Here is an 18940-nt window from a genome sequence, read left to right on the forward strand (position 1 = left end):
GATACAGGATAGGAGTAGTAGTACTGTGCTGTGCTCATACATACAGGATAGGAGTAGTAGTACTGTGCTGTGCCCATATATACAGGATAGGAGTAGCAGTACTGTGCTGTGTCCATATATACAGGATAGGAGTAGTAGTACTGTGCTGTGCCCATATATACAGGATAGGAGTAGCAGTACTGTGCTGTGCACATATATACAGGATAGGAGTAGTAGTACTGTGCTGTGCCCATATATACAGGATAGGAGTAGTAGTACTGTGCTCTGCCCATATACACAGGATAGGAGTAGTAGTACTGTGCTGTGCCCATATATACAGGATAGGATTAGTAGTACTGTGCTGTGCCCATATATACAGGATAGGATTAGTAGTACTGTGCTGTGCCCATATATACAGGATAGGAGTAGTAGTACTGTGCTGTGCACATATATACAGGATAGGAGTAGTAGTACTGTGCTGTGCACATATATACAGGATAGGATTAGTAGTACTGTACTGTGCACATATATACAGGATAGGAGTAATAGTACTGTGAACATATATACAGGATAGGAGTAGTAGTACTGTCCACATATATACATAATAGGAGAAGTAGTACTGTGCTGTGCTCATACATACAGGATAGGAGTAGTAGTACTGTTCTGTGCCCATATATACAGGATAGGAGTAGTAGTACTGTGCTGTGCACATATATACAGGATAGGAGTAGTAGTACTGTGCTGTGCTCATATATAAAGGATAGGAGTAGTAGTACTGTGAACATATATACAGGACAGGAGTAGTAGTACTGTGCTGTGTACATAGATACAGGATAGGAGTAGTAGTACTGTGCTGTGCATATATATATATATATATATATATATATATATATATATATATATATATAGGATATGAGTAGTAGTACTGTGAACATATATACAGGATAGGAGTAGTAGTACTGTGCTGTGCTCATACATACAGGATAGGAGTAGTAGTACTGTGCTGTGCCCATATATACAGGATAGGAGTAGTAGTACTGTGCTGTGCCCATATATACAGGATAGGAGTAGTAGTACTGTGCTGTGTCCATATATACAGGATAGAAGTAGTAGTACTGTGCTGTGCTCATACATACAGGATAGGAGTAGTAGTACTGTGCTGTGCCCATATATACAGGATAGGAGTAGTAGTACTGTGCTGTGCTCATATATACAGGATAGGAGTAGTAGTAATGTGCTGTGCCCATATATACAGGATAGGAGTAGTAGTACTGTGCACATATATACAGGATAGGAGTAGTAGTACTGTACTGTGTCCATATATACAGGATAGGAGTAGTAGTACTGTGAACATATATACAGGATAGGAGTAGTAGTACTGTGCTCTGCTCATACATACAGGATAGGAGTAGTAGTACTGTGCTGTGCCCATATATACAGGATAGGAGTAGTAGTACTGTGCTGTGCACATATATACAGGATAGGAGTAGTAGTACTGTGCTGTGCTCATATATACAGGATAGGAGTAGTAGTACTGTGATGTGCCCATATATACAGGATAGGAGTAGTAGTACTGTGAACATATATACAGGATAGGAGTTGTAGTACTGTGCTGTGCTCATACATACAGGATAGGAGTAGTAGTACTGTTCTGTGCCCATATATACAGGATAGGAGTAGTAGTACTGTGCCGTGCACATATATACAGGATATGAGTAGTAGTACTGTGAACATATATACAGGATAGGAGTAGTAGTACTGTGCACGTATATACAGGATAGGAGGAGTAGTACTGTGCACCTATATATACAGGATAGGAGTAGTAGTACTGTGCATGTATATATACAGGATAGGAGTAGTAGTACTGTGCACGTATATATACAGGATAGGAGGAGTAGTACTGTGCACCTATATATACAGGATAGGAGTAGTAGTACTGTGCATGTATATATACAGGATAGGAGTAGTAGTACTGTGCACGTATATATACAGGATAGGAGTAGTAGTACTGTGCTGTGCTCCCGTCCTGCTTCTACTACATCAGTTTAGTGATTTGCTTTGCAGTGTTAGATTTCCCTGTGAGTCCCTGCAGGCGGAGGCCTTGTATAAGACATGGAGCCCCCTGCCTCCTCCTCAGTCCCTCCCTGCCTCCTTCTCAGTCCCTGCCTCCTCCTCAGTCCCTCCCTGCCTGTATCAGCTGTCTAGTCCTACCTGCTGCCTCTTCCTGTCCCAGAGGGGAGGTCGCCCTTCTTTCTCCCCCTTCCCTGATCCCTCCCATAACAAAGCAAAAATAGACTCAAACCAAGAGAGAGACATCGGAGCGAGAGCGTCAGGGGGGCACCCCAACAGCTGCACCCTGGGGGGAGGGCCACAAGGTAGGAAATCACCCCCCCCAACTATAACCCTTACTTCTGTATCTGTTCCCCCAAATCTCTCATAACTTCTTCTACACTACCCCCTCTAGTCCTCCTAATTCTCTCTTCTCCCCCTCATTCCCTTATCCTCTTCTTTCCATTCCATTATCTTCAGTCCTTCATCTACTTTATCCCATTGTACTCCTCTCCAGTCCCCCCTGTCCTCCTCTTTGGTCCCCCCGTCGTCGTCCTCCTCTCCGGTCCCCCCCGTCGTCGTCCTCCTCGCTGGTCCCCTCTATCGTCATCCTTCTCTTCGGTCCCCCCCGTCGTCGTCCTCCTCCCCGGTCCCCCCTATCGTCGTCCTCCTCTCCGGTCCCCTCTGTCGTTGTCCTCCTCTCCGGTCCCCCTATCGTCGTCCTCCTCTCCGGTCCCCTCTGTCGTCGTCCTCCTCTCCGGTCCCCTCTGTCGTCGTCCTCCTCTCCGGTCCCCTCTATCGTGGTCCTCCTCTCCGGTCCCCCCTGTCATTGTCCTCCTCTTCAGTTTCCCCTCTGTCATCGTCCTCCTCTTCGGTCCCCTCTGTCGTCGTCCTCCTCTCTGGTCCCCTCGTCGCCCTCCTCTCCGGTCCCCTCTGTCGTCCTCCTCCTCTCCGGTCCCCTATATCGTCGTCCTCCTCTCCGGTCCCCTCAGTCGTCGTCCTCCTCTCCGGTCCCCCCTGTCGTCGTCCTCCTTTCCGGTCCCCCCATCGTCCTCCTCTACAGTCCCCCCTCATCCTCCTCTCTGGTCCCCTCTGTCGTCCTCCTCCTCTCCGGTCCCCCCGTCGTCCTCCTCCTCTCCGGTCCCCTCTGTCGTCGTTCTCCTCTCCGGTCCCCTCTGTCGTCGTTCTCCTCTCCGGTCCCCTCTGTCGTCGTCCTCCTCTCCGGTCCCCTCTGTCGTCCTCCTCCTCTCCGGTCCCCTCTGTCTTCGTCCTCCTCTCCGGTCCCCTATATCATCGTCCTCCTCTCCGGTCCCCTCAGTCGTCTCCTCCTCTCCGGTCCCCACAGTCGTCGTCCTCCACTCCGGTCCCCCCTGTCGTCGTCCTCCTCTCCGGTCCCCCCATCGTCCTCCTCTACGGTCCCCCCTCGTCCTCCTTTCTGGTCCCCTCTGTCGTCCTCCTCCTCTCCGGTCCCCCCGTCGTCCTCCTCCTCTCCGGTCCCCTCTGTCGTCGTTCTCCTCTCCGGTCCTCTCTGTCGTTGCCCTCCTCTCCGATCCCCTTTGTCGTCCTCCTCCTCTCCGGTCCCCTCTGTCGTCGTCCTCCTCTCCGGTCCCCTCTGTTGTCCTCCTCCTCTCCGGTCCCCTCAATCGTCGTCCTCCTCTCCGGTACCCCCTGTCGTCGCCCTCCTCTCCGGTCCCCCCATGTCCTCCTCTACGGTCCCCCCTCGTCCTCCTCTCTGGTCCCCTCTGTCGTCCTCCTCCTCTCCGGTCCCCCCGTCGTCCTCCTCCTCTTCGGTCCCCTCTGTCGTCGTTCTCCTCTCCGGTCCCCTCTGTCGTTGTCCTTTTCTCCGGTCCCCTCTGTCGTCGTCCTCCTCTCCGGTCCCCTCAGTCGTCGTCCTCCGGTCCAATCTGTCGTCGTCCTCCTCTCCGGTCCCCTCTGTCGTCGTCCTCCTCTCCAGTCCCCTCTGTCGTCGTCTTCCTCTCCGGTCCCCTCAGTTGTCGTCCTCCTCTCCGGTACCCCCTGTCACCATCCTCCTCTCCGGTCCCCTCAGTCTTCGTCCTCCTCTCCGATCCCCTCTATCGTCGTCCTTCTCTCCGATCCCCTCTATCGTCGTCCTCCTCTCCGGTCCCCTCTGTCGTCCTCCTCCTCTTTGGTCCCCCCATCGTCCTCCTCTACGGTCCCCCCTCGTCCTCCTCTCTGGTCCCCTCTGTCGTCCTCCTCCTCTCCGGTCCCCCCGTCGTCCTCCTCCTCTTCGGTCCCCTCTGTCGTCGTTCTCCTCTCCGGTCCCCTCAGTCGTTGTCCTCCTCTCCGGTCCCCTCTATCGTCGTCCTCCTCTCCGGTCCCCTCAGTCGTCGTCCTCCTCTCCGGTCCAATCTGTCGTCGTCCTCCTCTCCGGTCCCATCTGTCGTCGTCCTCCTCTCCAGTCCCCTCTGTCGTCGTCTTCCTCTCCGGTCCCCTCAGTTGTCGTCCTCCTCTCCAGTACCCCCTGTCACCATCCTCCTCTCCGGTCCCCTCAGTCTTCGTCCTCCTCTCCAGTACCCCCTGTCACCATCCTCCTCTCCGGTCCCCTCAGTCTTCGTCCTCCTCTCCGATCCCCCCTATCGTCGTCCTCCTCTCCGATCCCATCTATCGTCGTCCTCCTCCTCTCTGGTCCCCCCATTGTTGTCCTCCTCTCCGGTCCCCCCCCGTCGTCCTCCTCCTCTCCGGTCCCCTCTATCGTGGTCCTCCTCTCCGGTCCCCCCTGTCATTGTCCTCCTCTTCAGTTTCCCCTCTGTCGTCGTCCTCCTCTCCGGTCCCCTCGTCGCACTCCTCTCCGGTCCCCTCTGTCGTCCTCCTCCACTCCGGTCCCCTATATCGTCGTCCTCCTCTCCGGTCCCCTCAGTCGTCGTCGTCCTCTCCGGTCCCCTCAGTCGTCGTCCTCCTCTACGGTCCCCCCTGTCGTCGTCCTCCTCTCCGGTCCCCCCATCGTCCTCCTCTACAGTCCCCCCTCATCCTCCTCTCTGGTCCCCTCTGTCGTCCTCCTCCTCTCCGGTCCCCCCCGTCGTCCTCCTCCTCTCCGGTCCCCTCTGTCGTCGTTCTCCTCTGCGGTCCCCTCTGTCGTCGTCCTCCTCTCCGGTCCCCTCTGTCGTCCTTCATCCTCTACGGTCCCCTCTGTCGTCGTCCTCCTCTCCGGTCCCCTATATCGTCGTCCTCCTCTCCGGTCCCCTCAGTCGTCGTCCTCCTCTCCGTTCCCCCCTGTCGTCGTCCTCCTCTCCGGTCCCCCCATCGTCCTCCTCTACGGTCCCCCCTCGTCCTCCTTTCTGGTCTCTTCTGTCGTCCTCCTCCTCTCCGGTCCCCCCGTCGTCCTCCTCCTCTCCGGTCCCCTCTGTCGTCGTTCTTCCCTCCGGTCCCCTCTGTCGTCGTCCTCCTCTCCGATCCCCTTTGTCGTCCTCCTCCTCTCCGGTCCCCTCTGTCGTCGTCCTCCTCTCCGGTCCAATCTGTCGTCGTCCTCCTCTCCGGTCCAATCTGTCGTCGTCCTCCTTTCCGGTCCCCTCTGTTGTCCTCCTCCTCTCCGGTCCCCTCAATCGTTGTCCTCCTCTCCGGTACCCCCTGTCATCGCCCTCCTCTCCGGTCCCCCCATTGTCCTCCTCTACGGTCCCCCCTCGTCCTTCTCTCTGGTCCCCTCTGTCGTCCTCCTCCTTTTCCGGTCCCCTCGTCGTCCTCCTCCTCTTCGGTCCCCTCTGTCGTCGTTCTCCTCTCCGGTCCCCTCTGTCGTTGTCCTCCTCTCCGGTCCCCTCTGTCGTCGTCCTCCTCTCCGGTCCCCTCAGTCGTCGTCCTCCTCTCCGGTCCAATCTGTCGTCCTCCTCCTCTCCGGTCCCCTCTGTCGTCGTCCTCCTCTCCAGTCCCCTCTGTCGTCGTCTTCCTCTCCGGTCCCCTCAGTCGTCGTCCTCCTCTCCGGTACCCCCTGTCACCATCCTCCTCTCCGGTCCCCTCAGTCTTCGTCCTCCTCTCCGATCCCCTCTATCGTCGTCCTCCGCTCCGATCCCCTCTATCGTCGTCCTCCTCTTCGGTCCCCTCAGTCGTCCTCCTCCTCTTTGGTCCCCCCTGTCGTCCTCCTCCTCTCTGGTCCCCCCGTCGTCCTCCACTCTGGTCCCCCGGTCATCCTCCACTCCATTCCCCTCTGTCGTCGTCCTCCTCTCGGGTCCCCTCTGTCGTCATCCTCCTCTCCGGTCCCCTCAGACGTCGTCCTCCTCTCCGGTCCCCTCTGTCGTCGTCCTCTTCTCCGGTCCCCTCTGTCGTCATCCTCCTCTCCGGTCCCCCCGTCGTCCTCCTCCTCTCCGTTCCCCTCTGTCGTCGTCCTCCTCTCCGTTTCCCCCCATACGTCGTCCTCCTCTCCGGTCCTCTCTGTTGTCGTCCTCCTCTCCGGTCCCCTCTGTCGTCCTCCTCCTCTCCGGTCCCCCCGTCGTCGTCCTCCTCTCCGGTCCCCTCTATCGTGGTCCTCCTCTCCGATCCCCCCTGTCATTGTCCTCCTCTTCAGTTTCCCCTCTGTCATCATCCTACTCTCCAGTCCCCTCTGTCGTCGTCCTCCTCTCCGGTCCCCTCGTCGCCCTCCGCTCTGGTCCCCTCGTCGCCCTCCGCTCTGGTCCCCTCTGTCGTCGTCCTCCTCTCTGGTCCTCCCTGTCGTCGTCCTCCTCTCCGGTCCCCCCTCGTCCTCCTCTCTGGTCCCCTCTGTCGTCCCCCTCCTCTCCGGTCCCCCCGTCGTCCTCCTCCTCTCCGGTCCTCTCTGTCGTCGTTCTCCTCTCCGGTCCCCTCTGTCGTTGTCCTCCTCTCCGGTCTCCTCTGTCATCCTCCTCCTCTCCGGTCCCCTCTGTAGCCATCCTCCTCTCCGGTCCAATCTGTCGTCATCCTCCTCTCCGGTCCCCTCTGTCGTCCTCCTCCTCTCCGGTCCCCTCAGTCGTCGTCCTCCTCTCCGGTACCCCCTGTCGTCGCCTTCCTCTCCGGTCCCCCCATCGTCCTCCTCTACGGTCCCTCCTCGTCCTCCTCTCTGGTCCCCTCTGTCGTCCTCCTCCTCTCCGTTCCCCCCGTCGTCCTCCTCCTCTTCGGTCCCCTCTGTCGTCGTCCTCCTCTCCGGTCCCCTCTGTCGTCGTCCTCCTCTCCGGTCCAATCTGTCGTCGTCCTCCTCTCCGGTCCCCTCTGTCGTCGTCCTCCTCTCCGGTCCCCTCTGTCGTCGTCCTCCTCTCCAGTCCCCTCAGTCGTCCTCCTCTCCAGTCCAATCTGTCGTCGTCCTCCTCTCCGGTCCCCTCTGTCGTCGTCCTCCTCTCCGGTCCCCTCTGTCGTCGTCTTCCTCTCCGGTTCCCTCAGTCGTCGTCCTCCTCTCCGGTACCCCCTGTCACCGTCCTCCTCTCCGGTCCCCTCTGTCGTCGTCCTCCTCTTCGGTCTCCTCTGTCATCCTCCTCCTCTCCGGTCCCCTCTGTAGTCATCCTCCTCTCCGGTCCAATCTGTCGTCATCCTCCTCTCTGGTCCCCTCTGTCGTCCTCCTCCTCTCCGGTCCCCTCAGTCGTCGTCCTCCTCTCCGGTACCCCCTGTCGTCGCCTTCCTCTCCGGTCCCCCCATCGTCCTCCTCTGTGGTCCCTCCTCGTCCAACTCTCCGGTCCCCTCTGTCGTCCTCCTCTCCGGTCCCCTCTATCGTGGTCCTCCTCTCCGGTCCCCCCTGTCATCGTCCTCCTCTTCAGTTTCCCCTCTGTCGTCGTCCTCCTCTTCGGTCCCCTCTGTCGTCGTCCTCCTCTCCGGTCCCCTCAGTCTTCGTCCTCCTCTCCTATCCCCTCTATTGTCGTCCTCCGCTCCGATCCCCTCTATCGTCGTCCTCCTCTCCGGTCCCCTCGGTCGTCCTCCTCCTCTTTGGTTTCCCCTGTCGTCGTCCTCCTCTCCGGTCCCCCCGTCATCCTCCACTCCAGTCCCCCGGTCATCCTCCACTCCATTCCCCTCTGTCGTCGTCCTCCTCTCGGGTCCCCTCTGTCGTCATCCTCCTCTCCGGTCCCCTCAGACGTCGTCCTCCTCTCCGTTCCCCTCTGTCGTCGTCCTCTTCTCCGGTCCCCTCTGTCGTCATCCTCCTCTCCGGTCCCCCCGTCGTCCTCCTCCTCTCCGGTCCCCTCTGTCGTCGTCCTCCTCTCCAGTCCCCCCTATCGTCGTCCTCCTCTCCGGTCCCCTCTGTCGTCCTCCTCTCCGGTCCCCTCTATCGTGGTCCTCCTCTCCGGTCCCCCCTGTCATCGTCCTCCTCTTCAGTTTCCCCTCTGTCATCGTCCTCCTCTTCGGTCCCCTCTGTCGTCATCCTCCTCTCCGGTCCCCTCAGTCGTCGTCCTCCTCTCCGGTCCCCCCTGTCGTCGTCCTCTCCGGTCCCCCCATTGTCCTCCTCTACGGTCTCCCCTCGTCCTCCTCTCTGGTTCCCTCTGTTGTCCTCCTCCTCTCCGGTCCCCCCGTCGTCCTCCTCCTCTCCGGTCCCCTCTGTGGTCATTCTCCTCTCCGGTCCCCTCTGTCGTCCTCCTCCTCTCCGGTCCCCTCTGTCGTCCTCCTCCTCTCCGGTCCCCTCTGTCATCGTCCTCCTCTCTGGTCCAATCTGTCGTCGTCCTCCTCTCCGGTCCCCTCTGTTGTCGTCCTCCTCTCTGGTCCCCTCTGTCGTCGTCCTCCTCTCCGGTCCCCTCTGTCGTCGTCCTCCTCTCCGGTACCCCCTGTCGTCCTCCTCCTCTCCGGTCCCCCCATCGTCCTCCTCTACGGTCCCCCCTCGTCCTCCTCTCTGGTCCCCTCTGTCGTCCTCCTCCTCTCCGGTCCCCCCGTCGTCGTCCTCCTCTCCGGTCCCCTCTGTCGTCATCCTCCTCTCCGGCCCCCCCTATCGTCGTCCTCCTCTCCGGTCCCCTCTGTCGTCGTCCTCCTCTCCGGTCCCCTCTGTCGGCGTCCTCCTCCCTGGTCCCCTCTGTCGGCGTCCTCCTCTCCTGTCCCCTCAGTCGTCGTCCTCCTCTCCGGTCAGTTCCCCCTGTCGTCGTCCTCCACCGCTTCGGTCCCCCCTGTAGTCGTCCTCCTCTTCGGTCCCAACTGTTGTCATCCTTCTCCTCTTCAGGTTGTATCATCCACATCCTCCTTGGCCACCTTCATCTCCCATGGTTGTCTAGATCCTCCTTAATCACCTCCATCTTCCATGGTTTCCCCCATCCTCCTCGGTAACATCATTTTGCTTTTTCACTCTCAGCCTTCTTGGCCACCTCCATCTTCATCCATTACTCCTATGCTCCTCAGTAACCCCCATCTTCCATGGATGTACCTTGCTTTAAATGCAGTGGTTGCCCCCATCATCTTCGATCTAACCCATCTTAGACACCCCCCATCTTCCATGAATCCTCTATCAGTGACCCCCATAGGAGGTCTCCTCGGTCATCTCTCTCCTCCTCCTTGTATTCTATAATCTGTGTCATTACTCACTTATTGGGGGTTATTTATCATTAGGCAGCTCCTTGGGACAACTTTTTAAAAAGTCCCCCAAAAAATCTCAAAATGCAAAAAAGATCCCAGAACAAACACCAGCAGGAGTAACTATGACACTTTTTATGAGACTTTCTGCGGGAGTCCCAGGTCCTGTCTCTGCTCTGCACGTTGCGGCACTCGCAGAGGTTCTAGGTTTACACCGGATTAATGAAGAGGCGGGAATAGTCCTGGGAGAATTTATAAGCAGTGAAAAGTCTCAGAAACCCTCAATGTGACGACTCTGAGACTTTATTATGTCAAAAAAGCCCAGAAAAACCAAAAAATTACCACTCCCATTGTGTCCCTTGTGTACTGGAATGTCAACTTCCTCATGTTCTCAGAGGAAGTCTCCGTGCCAGGTGGTCTCCGTGCCAGGAGGTCCCTGCGCCAGGTGGTCTCCTTGCCAGGTGGTCTCCTTGCCTGGTGGTCTCCGTGCCAGGTGGTCTCTTTGCCAGGTGGTCTCTGTGCCAGGTGGTCTCCTTGCCAGGTGGTCTCTGTGCCAGGTGGTTTCCTTGCCAGGTGGTCTCCTTGCCAGGTGGTCTCCTTGCCTGGTGGTCTCCTTGCCAGGTGGTCTCCGTGCCAGGTGGTCTCCTTGCCAGGTGGTCTCTGTGCCAGGTGGTCTCCTTGCCAGGTGGTCTCTGTGCCAGGTGGTCTCCTTGCCTGGTGGTCTCCTTGCCAGGTGGTCTCCTTGCCAGGTGGTCTCCTTGCCTGGTGGTCTCCTTGCCAGGTGGTCTCCGTGCCAGGTGGTCTCCGTTCCAGGTGGTCTCCTTGCCAGGTGGTCTCCGTGCCAGGTGGTCTCCTTGCCTGGTGGTCTCCTTGCCAGGTGGTCTCCTTGCCTGGTGGTCTCCTTGCCAGGTGGTCTCCGTGCCAGGTGGTCTCCTTGCCAGGTGGTCTCTGTGCCAGGTGGTCTCCTTGCCTGGTGGTCTCCTTGCCAGGTGGTCTCTGTGCCAGGTGGTCTCCTTGCCTGGTGGTCTCCTTGCCAGGTAGTCTCCTTGCCAGCAGGTCTTCCAGCTGTCTCCATATCACCATTTTTTTAAATAGATAATGCAATGATTTAAAAAAGGAGTGTAATCTGTACTGCAGGGCCGGATTAAGGTTGGTGGGGGCCCCATTGAATGTAGTCCAGAGAGGGAACAACAATTGCTATATACCACTCCCCAGCAATAACTATATACAACTCCCCCAGCGATCACTATATACAGCTCCCCCAGCAATCACTATATACAGCTCCCCCATCAATCACTATATACAGCTCCCCCAGCAATCACTATATACAGCTCCCCCAGCAATCACTATATAAAGCTCCCCCAGCAATCACTGTATACAGCTCCCCCAGCAATCACTATATACACGCCCCAGCAATCACTATATACAGCTCCTCCATCAATAACTATATACAGCTCCCCCAGCAATCACTATATACACGCCCCAGCAATCACTATATACAGCTCCTCCATCAATAACTATATACAGCTCCCCCATCAATCACTGTATACAGCTCCCCCAGCAATCACTATATACAGCTCCCCCAGCAATCACTATATACAGCTCCCCCAGCAATCACTGTATACAGCTCCCCCAGCAATCACTATATACAGCTCCACCAGCAATAACTATATACAGCTCCCCCAGCAATCACTACATATAGCTCCCCCATCAATAACTATATACAGCTCCCCCATCAATCACTATATACACGCCCCAGCAATCACTATATACAGCTCCCCCAGCAATCACTATATAAAGCTCCCCCAGCAATCACTGTATACAGCTCCCCCAGCAATCACTATATACACGCCCCAGCAATCACTATATACAGCTCCCCCAGCAATCACTATATACAGCCCCCCAGCAATCACTGTATACAGCTCCCCCAGCAATCACTATATACACGCCCCAGCAATAACTATATACAGCTCCCCCAGCAATCACTATATACAGCTCCCCAAGCAATCACTGTATACAGCTCACCAGCAATCACTATATACAGCTCCTCCAGCAATCACTATATACAGCTCCCCCAGCAATCACTATATACAGCCCCCAGCAATCACTATATACAGCTCCCCAGCAATCACTATATACAGCTCCCCCAGCAATCACTATATACAGCTCCCCCAGCAATCACTATATATAGCTCCCCCAGCAATCACTCTATACAGCTCCTCCAGCAATCACTGTATACAGCTCCCCCAGCAATCACTATATACAGCTCCCCCAGCAATCACTATATACAGCTCCCCCAGTAATCACTATATACAGCTCCCCCAGCAATCACTATATACAGCTCCCCCAGCAATCTCTATATACAGCTCCCTCAGCAATCACTATATATAGCTCCTCCAGCAATCACTATATACAGCTCCCCCAGCAATCACTGTATACAGCTCCCCAGCAATCACTATATACAGCTCCTCCAGCAATCACTGTATACAGCTCCCCCAGCAATCAGTATATACAGCTCCTCCAGTAATCACTATATACAGCTCCTCCAGCAATCACTATATACAGCTCCCCCAGCAATCACTATATACAGCTCCCCCAGTAATCACTATATACAGCTCCCCCAGCAATCACTATATACAGCTCCCCCAGCAATCTCTATATACAGCTCCTCCAGCAATCACTGTATACAGCTCCCCCAGCAATCACTATATACAGCTCCCCCAGTAATCACTATATACAGCTCCCCCAGCAATCACTATATACAGCTCCCCCAGCAATCTCTATATACAGCTCCCCCAGCAATCACTATATACAGCTCCCCCAGCAATCACTATATACAGCTCCCCCAGCAATCACTATATACAGCTCCACCAGCAATAACTATATACAGCTCCTCCAGCAATCACTATATACAGCTCCCCCAGCAATCACTATATACAGCTCCCCCAGCAATCACTATATACAGCTCCCCAGCAACCACTATATACAGCTCCCCCAGCAATCACTGTATACAGCTCCCCCAGCAATCACTGTATACAGCCCCCCAGCAATCACTGTATACAGTCCCCCAGCAATCACTATATACAGCTCCCCCAGCAATCACTATATACAGTCCCCCAGCAATCACTGTATATAGCTCCCCCAGCAATCACTATATACAGCTCCCCCAGCAATCACTATATACAGCTCCCCCAGTAATCACTATATACAGCTCCCCCAGCAATCACTATATACAGCTCCCCCAGCAATCACTATATACAGCTCCCCCAGAAATCACTATATACAGCTCCCCCAGCAATCACTATATACAGCTCCCACAGCAATCACTATATACAGCTCCCCCAGTAATCACTATATACAGCTCCCCCAGCAATCACTATATACAGCTCCCCCAGCAATCACTATATTCAGCACCCCCCAGCAATCACTGTATACAGCTCCCCCAGCAATCACTATATACAGCTCCCCCAGCAATCACTATATACAGCTCCCCCAGTAATCACTATATACAGCTCCCCCAGCAATCACTATATACAGCTCCCCAGCAATCACTATATACAGCTCCCCCAGCAATCACTATATACAGCTCCCCCAGCAATCACTATATACAGCTCCCCCAGTAATCACTATATACAGCTCCCCCAGCAATCACTATATACAGCTCCCCCAGCAATCACTATATACAGCTCCCCCAGTAATCACTATATACACCTCCCCCAGCAATCACTATATACCGCCCCCCCAGCAATCACTATATACAGCTCCCCCAGCAATCACTATATACAGCTCCCCCAGCAATCACTGTATACAGCTCCCCCAGCAATCACTATATACAGCTCCCCCAGCAATCACTATATACAGCTCCCCCAGCAATCACTATATACAGCTCCCCCAGCAATCACTATATACAGCTCCCCCAGTAATCATTATATACAGCTCCCCCAGCAATCACTATATACAGCTCCCCAGCAACCACTGTATACAGCTCCCCCAGCAATCACTATATACGGCTCCACCAGCAATCATTATATACAGCTCCCCCAGCAATCACTATATACAGCTCCCCCAGCAATCACTATATACAGCTCCCCCAGCAATCACTATATACGGCTCCACCAGCAATCATTATATACAGCTCCCCCAGCAATCACTATATACAGCTCCCCCAGCAATCACTGATATACAGCTCCCCAGCAATCACTATATACAGCTCCCCCAGCAATCACTGTATACAGCTCCCCCAGCAATCACTGATATACAGCTCCCCAGCAATCACTATATACAGCTCCCCCAGCAATCACTATATACAGCTCCCCCAGTAATCACTATATACAGCTCCCCCAGCAATCACTATATACAGCTCCCCCAGCAATCACTATATACAGCTCCCCCAGCAATCACTATATACAGCTCCCCCAGCAATCACTATATACAGCCCCCCAGCAATCACTATATACAGCTCCCCCAGCAATCACTATATACAGCTCCCCCAGCAATCACTATATACAGCTCCCCCAGCAATCACTATATACAGCTCCCCCAGCAATCACTATATACAGCTCCTCCAGCAATCACTATATACAGCTCCCCCAGCAATCACTGTATACAGCTCCCCCAGCAATCACTATATACAGCTCCCCCAGCAATCACTATATACAGCTCCCCCAGTAATCACTATATACAGCTCCCCCAGCAATCACTATATACAGCTCCCCTTGCAATCACTGTATACAGCTCCCCCAGTAATCACTATATACAGCTCCCCCAGCAATCACTATATACAGCTCCCCCCAGCAATCACTGTATACAGCTACCCCAGCAATCACTGTATACATCCCCCCAGCAATCACTATATACAGCTCCCCCCAGCAATCACTGTATACAGCTACCCCAGCAATCACTGTATACATCCCCCCAGCAATCACCATATACAGCTCCTCCAGCAATCACTATATACAGCTCCCCCAGCAATCTCTATATACAGCTCCCCCAGCAATCACTATATACAGCTCCCCTAGCAATCACTATATACAGCTCCCCCAGCAATCACTATATACATCTCTCTCAGCAATCACTATATACAGCTCCCCCAGCAATCACTATATACAGCTCCCCCAGCAATCACTGTATACAGCTCCCCCAGCAATCACTATATACAGCTCCTCTAGCAATCACTATACACAGCTCCCCCAGCAACCACCGTATACAGCCCCCCCAGCAATCACTATATACAGCACCTCCAGCAATCACTATATACAGCTCCCCCAGCAATCACTATATACAGCTCCCCCAGCAATCACTATATACAGCTCCCCCAGCAATCACTATATAGAGCTCCCCCAGCAATCACTATATACAGCTCCCCCAGCAATCACTATATATACAGCTCCCCCAGCAATCACTATATACAGCTCCCCCAGCAATCACTATATACAGCTCCTCCAGTAATCACTATATACAGCTCCCCCAGCAATCACTATATACAGCTCCCCCAGCAATCACTGTATACAGCTCCCCCAGTAATCACTATATACAGCTCCCCCAGCAATCACTATATACAGCTCCCCCAGTAATCACTATATACAGCTCCCCCAGCAATCACTATATACAGCTCCCCCAGCAACCACTATATACAGCTCCCCCAGCAATCACTATATACAGCTCCCCAGCAATCACTGTATACATCCCCCCAGCAATCACTATATACAGCTCCCCCAGCAATCACTATATACAGCTCCCCCAGCAATCACTATATACAGATCCCCCAGCAATCACTATATACAGCCCCCCCAGCAATCACTATATACAGCTCCCCCAGCAATCACTATATACAGCTCCCCCAGCAATCACTATATACAGCCCCCCCAGCAATCACTATATACAGCTCCCCCAGCAATCACTATATACAGCTCCCCCAGCAATCACTATATACAGATCCCCCAGCAATCACTATATACAGCTCCCCCAGCAATCACTATATACAGCCCCCCCAGCAATCACTATATACAGCTCCCCCAGCAATCACTATATACAGCTCCCCCAGCAATCACTATATACAGCTCCCCCAGCAATCACTATATACAGCTCCCCCAGTAATCACTATATACAGCTCCCCCAGCAATCACTATATACAGCTCCCTACCAATCACTGTATACAGCTCCCCCAGCAATCACTGTATACAGCTCCCCAGTAATCACTATATACAGCTCCCCCAGGAATCACTGTATACAGCTCCTTCAGTAATCATTGTATACAGCTCCCCCAGCAATCACTATATTCATCTCCCCCAGCAACTACTATATACCGCTCCCCCAGCAACTGCTATATACAGCCCCCCCCCAGCAACTACTATATACAGCCCCCCCAGCAATCACTATATAAAGCCCCCCCAGCAATCACTATATACAGCCCCCCCCAGCAATTGCCATATACATCCCCCCAAAAAATCACTGTATACAGCCCCCCAGCAATCACTATATACAGCTCCCCCAGTAATCACTATATACAGCTCCCCCAGCAATCACTGTATACAGCTCCCCCAGCAATCACTATATACAGCTCCTCCAGCAATCACTATATACAGCTCCCCCAGCAATCACTGTATACAGCTCCCCCAGCAATCACTATATACAGCTCCCCCAGCAATCACTATATACAGCTCCCCCAGCAATCACTATATACAGCTCCCCCAGCAATCACTATATACAGCTCCCCCAGCAATCACTATATACAGCTCCCCCAGTAATCACTATATACAGCTCCCCCAGCAATCACTATATACAGCTCCCCCAGCAACCACCGTATACAGCTCCCCCAGCAATCACTATATACTGCCCCCCAGCAATCACTATATACAGCTCCCCAGCAATCACTATATACAGCTCCCCCAGCAATCACTATATACAGCTCCACCAGCAATCACTATATACAGCTCCCCCAGCAATCACTATATACAGCTCCCCCAGTAATCACTATATACAGCTCCCCAGTAATCACTATATACAGCTCCCCCAATAATCACTGTATACAGCTCCCCCAGTAATCACTATATACAGCTCCCCCAGCAATCACTATATACAGCTCCCCCAGCAATCACTATATACAGCTCCCCCAGAAACCACTATATACAGCTCCCCCAGCAATCACTATATACAGCTCCCCCAGCAATCACTGTATACAGCTCCCCCAGCAATCACTATATACAGCTCCCCCAGCAATCACTATATACAGCTCCCCTAGCAATCACTATATACAGCTCCCCCAGCAATCACTATATACAGCTCCCCCCATCAATCACTGTATACAACTCCCCCAGCAACCACTATATACAGCTCCCCCAGCAATCACTGTATACATCTCCCCAGCAATCACTATATACAGCTCCCCCAGTAATCACTATATACAGATCCCCCCAGCAATCACTATATACAGCTCCTCCAGCAATCACTATATACAGCCACCCCAGCAATCACTATATACAGCTCCCCCAGCAATCACTATATACAGCTCCCCCAGCAATCTCTATATACAGCACCTCCAGCAATCACTATATACAGCACCTCCAGCAATCACTATATACAGCTCCCCCAGCAATCACTATATACAGCTCCCCAGCAATCACTACATACAGCACCTCCAGCAATCACTATATACAGCTCCCCCAGCAATCACTGTATACAGCTCCCCCAGCAATCACTATATACAGCTCCCCCAGCAATCACTATATACAGCTCCCCCAGCAATCACTATGTACAGCTCCCCCAGCAATTACTATATACAGCTCCCTACCAATCACTGTATACAGCTCCCCCAGCAATCACTGTATACAGCTCCCCAGTAATCACTATATACAGCTCCCCCAGGAATCACTGTATACAGCTCCTTCAATAATCATTGTATACAGCTCCCCAGCAATCACTATATACAGCTCCCCCAGCAATCACTATATACAGCTCCTCCAGCAATCACTATATACAGCTCCCCCAGCAACTACTATATACAGCTCCCCCAGCAACTGCTATATACAGCCCCCCCCAGCAACTACTATATACAGCCCCCCCAGCAATCACTATATAAAGCCCCCCCAGCAATCACTATATACAGCCCCCCCCAGCAATTGCCATATACATCCCCCCAAAAAATCACTGTATACAGCCCCCCCAGCAACTACTATATACAGCCCCCCAGCAATCACTATATACAGCTCCCCCAGTAATCACTATATACAGCTCCCCCAGTAATCACTATATACAGCTCCCCCAGCAATCACTATATACAGCTCCCCCAGTAATCACTATATACATCTCCCCCAGCAATCACTATATACAGCTCCCCCAGCAATCACTATATACAGCTCCCCCAGCAATCACTATATACAGCTCCCCCAGCAATCACTATATACAGCTCCCCCAGCAATCACTGTATACAGCTCCTCCAGCAATCACTATATACAGCTCCCCCAGCAATCACTGTATACAGCTCCCCCAGCAATCACTATATACAGCTCCCCCAGCAATCACTATATACAGCTCCCCCAGCAATCACTATATACAGCTCCCCCAGCAATCACTATATACAGCTCCTCCAGCAATCACTATATACAGCTCCCCCAGCAATCACTGTATACAGCTCCCCCAGCAATCACTATATACAGCTCCCCCAGCAATCACTGTATACAGCTCCCCCAGCAATCACTATATACAGCTCCCCCAGCAATCACTATATACAGCTCCCCCAGTAATCACTATATACAGCTCCCCCAGCAATCACTGTATACAGCTCCCCCAGCAATCACTATATACAGCTCCCCCAGCAATCACTATATACAGCTCCCCCAGCAATCACTATATACAGCTCCCCCAGAAACCACTATATACAGCTCCCCCAGCAATCACTATATATACAGCACCCCCAGCAATCACTATATACAGCTCCCCTAGCAATCACTATATACAGCTCCCCCAGCAATCACTGTATACAGCTCCCCCAGCAATCACTATATACAGCTCCCCCAGCAATCACAGTATACAGCTCCCCCAGCAATCACTATATACAGCTCCCCCAGCAATCACTATATACAGCTCCCCTAGCAATCACTATATACAGCTCCCCCAGCAATCACTGTATACATCTCCCCAGCAATCACTATATACAGCTCCCCCAGTAATCACTATATACAGATCCCCCCAGCAATCACTATATACAGCCCCCCAGCAATCACTATATACAGCTCCCCCAGCAATCACTATATACAGCTCCTCCAGCAATCACTATATACAGCCACCCCAGCAATCACTATATACAGCTCCCCCAGCAATCACTATATACAGCTCCCCCAGCAATCACTGTATACAGCTCCCCCAGCAATCATTATATACAGCTCCCCCAGCAACCACTATATACAGCTCCTCCAGCAATCAGTATATACAGCTCCCAGACATCACTATATACAGCTCCACCAGCAATCATTATATACAG

General features: G+C 53.4%; 1 protein-coding gene across 1 annotated transcript in view; it reads left to right on the forward strand.

Annotated features, from left to right (window-relative positions):
* Positions 1-2196: 2196 nt before the first annotated feature.
* LOC140128402 (phospholipid scramblase 1-like) overlaps positions 2197-18940 on the forward strand; it is a 69264-nt gene continuing 52520 nt past the window's right edge. The window contains exon 1 of the mRNA XM_072150096.1: positions 2197-2354. The gene's annotated coding sequence lies outside the window, so the exon portion shown is untranslated. The remainder of the gene's footprint in view (positions 2355-18940) is intronic.

Source organism: Engystomops pustulosus, chromosome 4, assembly GCF_040894005.1.
Source record: "Engystomops pustulosus chromosome 4, aEngPut4.maternal, whole genome shotgun sequence".
In the NCBI taxonomy this organism is placed as follows: domain Eukaryota; kingdom Metazoa; phylum Chordata; class Amphibia; order Anura; family Leptodactylidae; genus Engystomops; species Engystomops pustulosus.